Source organism: Temnothorax nylanderi, unplaced genomic scaffold (genome assembly GCF_030848795.1).
Source record: "Temnothorax nylanderi isolate EJ_2023f unplaced genomic scaffold, tnyl_v1.0 TNYL_tig0189_pilon, whole genome shotgun sequence".
NCBI lineage: Eukaryota > Metazoa > Arthropoda > Insecta > Hymenoptera > Formicidae > Temnothorax > Temnothorax nylanderi.
In genome coordinates this window covers 1-10,445 of record NW_027249251.1, presented here as the reverse complement: position 1 = coordinate 10,445, position 10,445 = coordinate 1, and the positions used below count along the sequence as shown (strand labels likewise).

Sequence of the window (10,445 nt, the reverse complement as noted above, 5' to 3'; positions counted from 1 at the left end):
TGATAAGATATATATTGTAAAATATTCCTATATAAAATTTTTCAGAATCTATTATTGGGTTCGACTTGTCTCGGATTAAGTTGGTACCCCAGAATTATTTGTATCCGCATATATTAAAATTAAGATAAAGGCGCATGTACTTCATTATTCTTAAATGTACTCGTTTGTAATCACATTTTCAGTAAAAACTGTTCTATCCATGTATTTTTAACTAGAAAGTTGTTTACATATATATCTTGTAATAATGGGAGAACATTATATTTTCTCGCACGAATTTTGATTTCGCATAAAACAGAATGATGAATATCGATTAAAATAAATATTCAGAAATTGTATAATTGTATAAGTCAATAAGCTCATACGATTAAATCAGTCAGGAAGAAAAGAGCAATTGAGCCGCAACAGGATGTAAGTGTTGAAAACTATATTATAAATAATTGGCAAACGTTTCGGCCCTTCATGGGACCATCTTCAGTGTCGGTACATATTCTTAAAAACTAACGCGACAGAACTTAACGTAACTAATCCGCAACAGTGTTGATTGCAAAGAGGACCACTGCAAAGATAGTGATATATATGTGAAAAAAATTACAAAAGGTATTATAGAGAGAGTATCAAAAACGTACATTAGGAATATGTTTCCTTATATTGCGGAGTCATTTCGATGCTGATGTGTTACAATAGAGTTAAATCGACAAATTACTCAGCGACGAGAAATCGGGCTCGTATATATATACAAAAGGAAGGAGCGGGAGGGAAAAACGGAAAGGAAGGGGAAGTACGAAATTACCTGGGCGGGAACATATCTCCGAGATGTTATATATAAAACGACAGACATCTCCTTTGAATAAACAGAAGGACACGGAATCTATATCGGCAGAATATCTCCCTGTTCTTAGTTTGTTCCCGCCCAGGTAATTTCGTACTTCCCCTTCCTTTCCGTTTTTCCCTCCCGCTCCTTCCTTTTGTATATATATACGAGCCCGATTTCTCGTCGCTGAGTAATTTGTCGGTTTAACTCTATTGTAACACATCAGCATCGAAATGACTCCGCAATATAAGGAAACATATTCCTAATGTACGTCTTTGATACTCTCTCTATAATACCTTTTGTAATTTTTTTCACATATATATCACTATCTTTGCAGTGGTCCTCTTTGCAATCAACACTGTTGCGGATTAGTTACGTTAAGTTCTGTCGCGTTAGTTTTTAAGAATATGTACCGACACTGAAGATGGTCCCATGAAGGGCCGAAACGTTTGCCAATTATTTATAATATAGTTTTCAACACTTACATCCTGCTGCGGCTCAATTGCTCTTTTCTTCCTGACTGATTGTATAATTGTATTGTTAAGAAACGGTAAATGTTATTGACTCGCTGCCGAAATCACTACTATCGGAAGCAGCCCGGAAGATAAGGGATTCGTTTCCTCCTGCAGCGGGGCCGCCGATATTTGACGAATCGTTTAACTTTCCTTCGCAGATTGATCTCAAGGAGAGTGGTAAGAAGCAAGACTCAGGTCGCCCGTTACCATAAAGATAATTCTTTTCTGCGTTGATTGCTAACCAGCGTATCACTCGGCAGAGGGGCCTTAATCTGGCCAAATTATTGAGTCAGTTATCCTTTCTTGAACATGGTAATAACGGGATCGTAATTCTTTAAGACTTATAAGGTTTTGAAAGATAGAGCTTTAGAGGGTTAATAGTGGTGTAAATTCTATCGGCAGGTACGATTAATCGAAATCATTTAGAGACAACTATAATGTAAAAAAACAAAATACAACAAAAATGGATAAAAATACAACCAAAATGGATTTGGCCAGTAACAACTCAATAGGTGAGTTCAATCTTGGTCAGAAGAAACGACGGAAACATCTCATAAGGTAAGGTCTATATTAATGACCAGAATTGAAGGTTTGTAAAGTAGTTAACATACAAAATAATTTGATCTGTTTATTTGCCCAAAGTAGGACTATTTTCTTTATATTTTCTCGCATATGTGCGAGATTGGAAAATCCCCATCCCCAATTAAATTCCAATCGCGCACGTTAAAACTCTCAATTCTACGTTTCCCAAATCTCAAGTGATCACTTTGAGGTATGGATTAACAAATACTAAATTGTAATACGGGTAGGTAGGACAACGGATAAAGTTAAGCGTGTAAAAAATGTCCCTCTCGTGGTGTGCCACCTTGCCGTGGTGAGAGGGCTCCCTGTATCAACGATCCACTGGGGCAGTACCTTCGGCTTTACCGAAGGGAGGGCCCGGTGGGGAGGTACAGGGTCTACGAGCACACCGTACCCTCCTCCCAGTTCGCTGGGAGTGAAGGGTACAATGGGGTCCGGCGCTCCCGTCGCGTTGTCTGCCGCCGCGAGACATTACGCTTCGCTTATACGGTCCGTCGCGGGTCTCTCCGCGCCGCGAGACTATATCGTCGGCTTCCCTCCCTTATACGCGTCGTCGCGGGTCTCACCGCGCCGCGAGACTATATCGTCGGCTTCGCTCCCTTATACGCGTCGTCGCGGGTCTCTCCGCGCCGCGAGACTATATCGTCGGCTTCGCTCCCTTATACGCGTCGTCGCGGGTCTCTCCGCGCCGCGAGACTATATCGTCGGCTTCGCTCCCTTATACGCGTCGTCGCGGGTCTCTCCGCGCCGCGAGACTATGTCGTCCGCTTCGCTCCCTTATACGCGTCGTCGCGGGTCTCTCCGCGCCGCGAGACTATGTCGTCCGCTTCGCTCCCTTATACGCGTCGTCGCGGGTCTCTCCGCGCCGCGAGACTATGTCGTCCGCTTCGCTCCCTTATACGCGTCGTCGCGGGTCTCTCCGCGCCGCGAGACTATGTCGTCCGCTTCGCTCCCTTATACGCGTCGTCGCGGGTCTCTCCGCGCCGCGAGACTATGTCGTCCGCTTCGCTCCCTTATACGCGTCGTCGCGGGTCTCTCCGCGCCGCGAGACTATGTCGTCCGCTTCGCTCCCTTATACGCGTCGTCGCGGGTCTCTCCGCGCCGCGAGACTATGTCGTCCGCTTCGCTCCCTTATACGCGTCGTCGCGGGTCTCTCCGCGCCGCGAGACTATGTCGTCCGCTTCGCTCCCTTATACGCGTCGTCGCGGGTCTCTCCGCGCCGCGAGACTATGTCGTCCGCTTCGCTCCCTTATACGCGTCGTCGCGGGTCTCTCCGCGCCGCGAGACTATGTCGTCCGCTTCGCTCCCTTATACGCGTCGTCGCGGGTCTCTCCGCGCCGCGAGACTATGTCGTCCGCTTCGCTCCCTTATACGCGTCGTCGCGGGTCTCTCCGCGCCGCGAGACTATGTCGTCCGCTTCGCTCCCTTATACGCGTCGTCGCGTGTCCCTCCGCGCCGCCGCGGGACATTTATACGCTTCGCTCGCTCGTACGGTCCGTCGCGTGTCCCTCCGCGCCGCCGCGGGACATTTATACGCCTCGCTCGCTCGTACGGTCCGTCGCGTGTCCCTCCGCGCCGCCGCGGGACATTTATACGCCTCGCTCGCTCGTACGGTCCGTCGCGTGTCCCTCCGCGCCGCCGCGGGACATTTATACGCTCGCTCGCTCGTACGGTCCGTCGCGTGTCCCTCCGCGCCGCCGCGGGACATTTATACGCCTCGCTCGCTCGTACGGTCCGTCGCGTGTCCCTCCGCCGCGCCGCGGGACATTTATACGCCTCGCTCGCTCGTACGGTCCGTCGCGTGTCCCTCCGCGCCGCCGCGGGACATTTATACGCCTCGCTCGCTCGTACGGTCCGTCGCGTGTCCCTCCGCCGCCGCCGCGGGACATTTATACGCCTCGCTCGCTCGTACGGTCCGTCGCGTGTCCCTCCGCCGCGCCGCGGGACATTTATACGCCTCGCTCGCTCGTACGGTCCGTCGCGTGTCCCTCCGCCGCGCCGCGGGACATTTATACGCCTCGCTCGCTCGTACGGTCCGTCGCGTGTCCCTCCGCCGCGCCGCGGGACATTTATACGCCTCGCTCGCTCGTACGGTCCGTCGCGTGTCCCTCCGCCGCGCCGCGGGACATTTATACGCCTCGCTCGCTCGTACGGTCCGTCGCGTGTCCCTCCGCCGCGCCGCGGGACATTTATACGCCTCGCTCGCTCGTACGGTCCGTCGCGTGTCCCTCCGCCGCGCCGCGGGACATTTATACGCCTCGCTCGCTCGTACGGTCCGTCGCGTGTCCCTCCGCCGCGCCGCGGGACATTTATACGCCTCGCTCGCTCGTACGGTCCGTCGCGTGTCCCTCCGCCGCGCCGCGGGACATTTATACGCCTCGCTCGCTCGTACGGTCCGTCGCGTGTCCCTCCGCCGCGCCGCGGGACATTTATCACGCCTCGCTCGCTCGTACGGTCCGTCGCGTGTCCCTCCGCCGCGCCGCGGGACATTTACACGCCTCGCTCGCTCGTACGGTCCGTCGCGTGTCCCTCCGCCGCGCCGCGGGACATTTACACGCCTCGCTCGCTCGTACGGTCCGTCGCGTGTCCCTCCGCCGCGCCGCGGGACATTTACACGCCTCGCTCGCTCGTACGGTCCGTCGCGTGTCCCTCCGCCGCGCCGCGGGACATTTACACGCCTCGCTCGCTCGTACGGTCCGTCGCGTGTCCCTCCGCCGCGCCGCGGGACATTTACACGCCTCGCTCGCTCGTACGGTCCGTCGCGTGTCCCTCCGCCGCGCCGCGGGACATTTACACGCCTCGCTCGCTCGTACGGTCCGTCGCGTGTCCCTCCGCCGCGCCGCGGGACATTTACACGCCTCGCTCGCTCGTACGGTCCGTCGCGTGTCCCTCCGCCGCGCCGCGGGACATTTACACGCCTCGCTCGCTCGTACGGTCCGTCGCGTGTCCCTCCGCCGCGCCGCGGGACATTTACACGCCTCGCTCGCTCGTACGGTCCGTCGCGTGTCCCTCCGCCGCGCCGCGGGACATTTACACGCCTCGCTCGCTCGTACGGTCCGTCGCGTGTCCCTCCGCCGCGCCGCGGGACATTTACACGCCTCGCTCGCTCGTACGGTCCGTCGCGTGTCCCTCCGCCGCGCCGCGGGACATTTACACGCCTCGCTCGCTCGTACGGTCCGTCGCGTGTCCCTCCGCCGCGCCGCGGGACATTTACACGCCTCGCTCGCTCGTACGGTCCGTCGCGTGTCCCTCCGCCGCGCCGCGGGACATTTACACGCCTCGCTCGCTCGTACGGTCCGTCGCGTGTCCCTCCGCCGCGCCGCGGGACATTTACACGCCTCGCTCGCTCGTACGGTCCGTCGCGTGTCCCTCCGCCGCGCCGCGGGACATTTACACGCCTCGCTCGCTCGTACGGTCCGTCGCGTGTCCCTCCGCCGCGCCGCGGGACATTTACACGCCTCGCTCGCTCGTACGGTCCGTCGCGTGTCCCTCCGCCGCGCCGCGGGACATTTACACGCCTCGCTCGCTCGTACGGTCCGTCGCGTGTCCCTCCGCCGCGCCGCGGGACATTTACACGCCTCGCTCGCTCGTACGGTCCGTCGCGTGTCCCTCCGCCGCGCCGCGGGACATTTACACGCCTCGCTCGCTCGTACGGTCCGTCGCGTGTCCCTCCGCCGCGCCGCGGGACATTTACACGCCTCGCTCGCTCGTACGGTCCGTCGCGTGTCCCTCCGCCGCGCCGCGGGACATTTACACGCCTCGCTCGCTCGTACGGTCCGTCGCGTGTCCCTCCGCCGCGCCGCGGGACATTTACACGCCTCGCTCGCTCGTACGGTCCGTCGCGTGTCCCTCCGCCGCGCCGCGGGACATTTACACGCCTCGCTCGCTCGTACGGTCCGTCGCGTGTCCCTCCGCCGCGCCGCGGGACATTTACACGCCTCGCTCGCTCGTACGGTCCGTCGCGTGTCCCTCCGCCGCGCCGCGGGACATTTACACGCCTCGCTCGCTCGTACGGTCCGTCGCGTGTCCCTCCGCCGCGCCGCGGGACATTTACACGCCTCGCTCGCTCGTACGGTCCGTCGCGTGTCCCTCCGCCGCGCCGCGGGACATTTACACGCCTCGCTCGCTCGTACGGTCCGTCGCGTGTCCCTCCGCCGCGCCGCGGGACATTTACACGCCTCGCTCGCTCGTACGGTCCGTCGCGTGTCCCTCCGCCGCGCCGCGGGACATTTACACGCCTCGCTCGCTCGTACGGTCCGTCGCGTGTCCCTCCGCCGCGCCGCGGGACATTTACACGCCTCGCTCGCTCGTACGGTCCGTCGCGTGTCCCTCCGCCGCGCCGCGGGACATTTACACGCCTCGCTCGCTCGTACGGTCCGTCGCGTGTCCCTCCGCCGCGCCGCGGGACATTTACACGCCTCGCTCGCTCGTACGGTCCGTCGCGTGTCCCTCCGCCGCGCCGCGGGACATTTACACGCCTCGCTCGCTCGTACGGTCCGTCGCGTGTCCCTCCGCCGCGCCGCGGGACATTTACACGCCTCGCTCGCTCAGTACGGTCCGTCGCGTGTCCCTCCGCCGCGCCGCGGGACATTTACACGCCTCGCTCGCTCAGTACGGTCCGTCGCGTGTCCCTCCGCCGCGCCGCGGGACATTTACACGCCTCGCTCGCTCGTACGGTCCGTCGCGTGTCCCTCCGCCGCGCCGCGGGACATTTACACGCCTCGCTCGCTCATACGGTCCGTCGCGTGTCCCTCCGCCGCGCCGCGGGACATTTACACGCCTCGCTCGCTCATACGGTCCGTCGCGTGTCCCTCCGCCGCGCCGCGGGACATTTACACGCCTCGCTCGCTCATACGGTCCGTCGCGTGTCCCTCCGCCGCGCCGCGGGACATTTACACGCCTCGCTCGCTCATACGGTCCGTCGCGTGTCCCTCCGCCGCGCCGCGGGACATTTACACGCCTCGCTCGCTCATACGGTCCGTCGCGTGTCCCTCCGCCGCGCCGCGGGACATTTACACGCCTCGCTCGCTCATACGGTCCGTCGCGTGTCCCTCCGCCGCGCCGCGGGACATTTACACGCCTCGCTCGCTCATACGGTCCGTCGCGTGTCCCTCCGCCGCGCCGCGGGACATTTACACGCCTCGCTCGCTCATACGGTCCGTCGCGTGTCCCTCCGCCGCGCCGCGGGACATTTACACGCCTCGCTCGCTCAGTACGGTCCGTCGCGTGTCCCTCCGCCGCGCCGCGGGACATTTACACGCCTCGCTCGCTCATACGGTCCGTCGCGTGTCCCTCCGCCGCGCCGCGGGACATTTACACGCCTCGCTCGCTCATACGGTCCGTCGCGTGTCCCTCCGCCGCGCCGCGGGACATTTACACGCCTCGCTCGCTCATACGGTCCGTCGCGTGTCCCTCCGCCGCGCCGCGGGACATTTACACGCCTCGCTCGCTCATACGGTCCGTCGCGTGTCCCTCCGCCGCGCCGCGGGACATTTACACGCCTCGCTCGCTCATACGGTCCGTCGCGTGTCCCTCCGCCGCGCCGCGGGACATTTACACGCCTCGCTCGCTCATACGGTCCGTCGCGTGTCCCTCCGCCGCGCCGCGGGACATTTACACGCCTCGCTCGCTCATACGGTCCGTCGCGTGTCCCTCCGCCGCGCCGCGGGACATTTACACGCCTCGCTCGCTCATACGGTCCGTCGCGTGTCCCTCCGCCGCGCCGCGGGACATTTACACGCCTCGCTCGCTCATACGGTCCGTCGCGTGTCCCTCCGCCGCGCCGCGGGACATTTACACGCCTCGCTCGCTCATACGGTCCGTCGCGTGTCCCTCCGCCGCGCCGCGGGACATTTACACGCCTCGCTCGCTCATACGGTCCGTCGCGTGTCCCTCCGCCGCGCCGCGGGACATTTACACGCCTCGCTCGCTCATACGGTCCGTCGCGTGTCCCTCCGCCGCGCCGCGGGACATTTACACGCCTCGCTCGCTCATACGGTCCGTCGCGTGTCCCTCCGCCGCGCCGCGGGACATTTACACGCCTCGCTCGCTCATACGGTCCGTCGCGTGTCCCTCCGCCGCGCCGCGGGACATTTACACGCCTCGCTCGCTCATACGGTCCGTCGCGTGTCCCTCCGCCGCGCCGCGGGACATTTACACGCCTCGCTCGCTCATACGGTCCGTCGCGTGTCCCTCCGCCGCGCCGCGGGACATTTACACGCCTCGCTCGCTCATACGGTCCGTCGCGTGTCCCTCCGCCGCGCCGCGGGACATTTACACGCCTCGCTCGCTCATACGGTCCGTCGCGTGTCCCTCCGCCGCGCCGCGGGACATTTACACGCCTCGCTCGCTCATACGGTCCGTCGCGTGTCCCTCCGCCGCGCCGCGGGACATTTACACGCCTCGCTCGCTCATACGGTCCGTCGCGTGTCCCTCCGCCGCGCCGCGGGACATTTACACGCCTCGCTCGCTCATACGGTCCGTCGCGTGTCCCTCCGCCGCGCCGCGGGACATTTACACGCCTCGCTCGCTCATACGGTCCGTCGCGTGTCCCTCCGCCGCGCCGCGGGACATTTACACGCCTCGCTCGCTCATACGGTCCGTCGCGTGTCCCTCCGCCGCGCCGCGGGACATTTACACGCCTCGCTCGCTCATACGGTCCGTCGCGTGTCCCTCCGCCGCGCCGCGGGACATTTACACGCCTCGCTCGCTCATACGGTCCGTCGCGTGTCCCTCCGCCGCGCCGCGGGACATTTACACGCCTCGCTCGCTCATACGGTCCGTCGCGTGTCCCTCCGCCGCGCCGCGGGACATTTACACGCCTCGCTCGCTCATACGGTCCGTCGCGTGTCCCTCCGCCGCGCCGCGGGACATTTACACGCCTCGCTCGCTCATACGGTCCGTCGCGTGTCCCTCCGCCGCGCCGCGGGACATTTACACGCCTCGCTCGCTCATACGGTCCGTCGCGTGTCCCTCCGCCGCGCCGCGGGACATTTACACGCCTCGCTCGCTCATACGGTCCGTCGCGTGTCCCTCCGCCGCGCCGCGGGACATTTACACGCCTCGCTCGCTCATACGGTCCGTCGCGTGTCCCTCCGCCGCGCCGCGGGACATTTACACGCCTCGCTCGCTCATACGGTCCGTCGCGTGTCCCTCCGCGCCGCCGCGGGACATTTACACGCCTCGCTCGGTTATACGGTCCGTCGCGGGTCTCTCCGCGCCGCGAGACATCACGCTCATAAAGTTAAGCGTATAAAAAATCTTGTCTGCAAAAGACATCATCAAGGGAATAATTTGTAATTCTTTTCAGCAATTACATTTCCATTAAGCGAGAAAAGTCAAGAAACATTTCGACTATATTGCAACAACGTCGTAAAATTAATGCAATATAGCTGAAATGGCTTCTTGATTTATCTTGCTTAATGGCAATGAAATCACACTGCATTGCCACGAGTCTCAATGTGGCTCGAGACTCCTAGCTGACCCGGAGATGGAAGTGGATTTTGTGGCCTGAAGCGCTTAAAAGAAAGTGGTGAGTGTAATTCATTTTCACGTACTATGTCACTTATGTCATAAAATTTTCTATCTCTTCTGTCTTTACTTAATCGAATCCTTCATTTGAATGTTTCAGAAAATAACGACGCAGAAGATGACATCGGAGCAGCGAGGGAATCCTGCGAAGCTGACATCCCGAGCAGCCTGAGAGGAGGAGGAGGCCTAGGATAGGCATCGGGCATCGGCGTACCAACACTTCTGGTAAGTATTACTTTTTATTTTTTTTAAAGATATTATAGAATCCCTCTTTGTACTTATTCAGTTCCTACATTAAACCGTGTTTCGGAATTTAAATTAGTAAAAAAAGATATTTTGAAAAATTTGATTCAAGTTGATTCTAACGTAGAAACCTTTTTCGAAGAAGTAATTTAAAATATAATATTAATCTGAATAACGAATAAGATGTTCGATGCGCGTGACACGTATTTAATCGATTCGATTATTTTTATGTTACAGAAAATATCCGCGCTGGAAGGAGCATCATCTTTGCATCGAGGGAACACGAGTGACATCCCGAGCAGCCTGAGAGGAGGTGGAGGCCTGGAAGAGGCATCAGGCGCCGGCGGAACAACATGCGGTAAATATAATTGGTTTATACATTTTGTGTCTTTCGCGGAAAGTTTAACCAATCGGTTTTTCAATCGAATAGTAAAGATAGTCAGAGAGTAGAAATTAAAAAAGAGTTTAATTTTTTAAATTCTATTTTGAATTCTTGTGTTCAGTAAATAGATTATACTTTCAAGAAATTAAACGTGTTTTTTTATTAAATTTATTTAATTAAAAGAAATATAGAATTCCGTGTTTTACCTTCGGTAATTATTTTTCGAAATACAAACTGTCTCTTTTCTTCCCTGCTCTAATCTGGATTATATGTTTGATTGTTACAGAATCATCGTAGCGACGTTGCAGATACAGCTCCGCTGCTGCGCATTGGTGTCGGTGAGTTTTAGCGTAGGGAAGTGTGGAGAAATAAGCGTAGGTAG

General features: G+C 58.5%; 1 long non-coding RNA gene across 1 annotated transcript; it reads left to right on the top strand.

Annotated features, from left to right (window-relative positions):
* Positions 1-9,042: 9,042 nt before the first annotated feature.
* On the top strand, positions 9,043-10,444 carry LOC139778582 (uncharacterized). Its single transcript, XR_011719618.1, has 4 exons — positions 9,043-9,439; positions 9,539-9,663; positions 9,919-10,039; positions 10,350-10,444. It is a non-coding gene; the product is annotated as an uncharacterized lncRNA (long non-coding RNA).
* Position 10,445: the final 1 nt, after the last annotated feature.